Source organism: Penaeus monodon, chromosome 25 (genome assembly GCF_015228065.2).
Source record: "Penaeus monodon isolate SGIC_2016 chromosome 25, NSTDA_Pmon_1, whole genome shotgun sequence".
NCBI classification, from domain to species: domain Eukaryota; kingdom Metazoa; phylum Arthropoda; class Malacostraca; order Decapoda; family Penaeidae; genus Penaeus; species Penaeus monodon.
In genome coordinates, this window is record NC_051410.1 from 30,633,420 (window position 1) to 30,634,197 (window position 778).

Sequence of the window (778 nt, forward strand, 5' to 3'; positions counted from 1 at the left end):
CGTCCCCTAGGTTCCCTTTTCAAATATTGGGGACGGGATGGGAAAAGAAGAGATTTAGAAGGCTTTCCCTTTTGAAATTTACGGGGAAAAGTATTTCAAACGTGTGTTCTGTGGTAAAGATTGGCACTGATATTTTAGATGCACGCATTGACCAGGTTCTTACTCGAATGCAGCTGGAAAATATCTTTTTGGTCAATCCCCAGAAGCAAGAGGGAGGAGAATAAAAAACAAAGATTTATTTTTAATTCTTTGTTGTACGGGTTTGTTGCTTTTGGGCCCCAACGGAAAGGGGCCATTTCATTAAACATGGAAACTTTGCATGTCCCACTCCCAAAAAGGGCCCGGGAAAGGGACAAAGCAGAAATGTGAATATTTTGACCTTTTCATGTTTTTTGTATAATTTTGTATGGTTTTAATAAACAAAACTCACAGTTCATTATAAACCTTCAAAATTTTCTTACCAATACTACTTTTGACATTTTTCCTTTTACTAATGATGACGATCTGGGCCTCGTTAGGTTTATTACAGGAAATTAATACCACTCAGCAGGTAAATGTACACAAATATGATATAAAAACGCAATAATTTGGCACAAGCAAAAGCAATTCATGGCGGACGATGGACTTGTTTCATGACCAAGTTATGTGCAAGCAAAGACTTGAACTTTGCCCAACCTAGTATGTATTAGACACAGGGAATTGGATGTAATAACCTCAAAAAATAAAATGTCAACATGGAGGCAGACTCGAAGCAAAATCATCTTGATAACAAATCAGA

General features: G+C 37.1%; 1 protein-coding gene across 1 annotated transcript in view; it reads left to right on the top strand.

Moving 5' to 3' along the window:
• Positions 1-778, top strand: part of LOC119589362 (PDF receptor-like) — a gene marked incomplete in the record, with an annotated part of 41,885 nt that overhangs the window by 31,130 nt on the left and 9,977 nt on the right.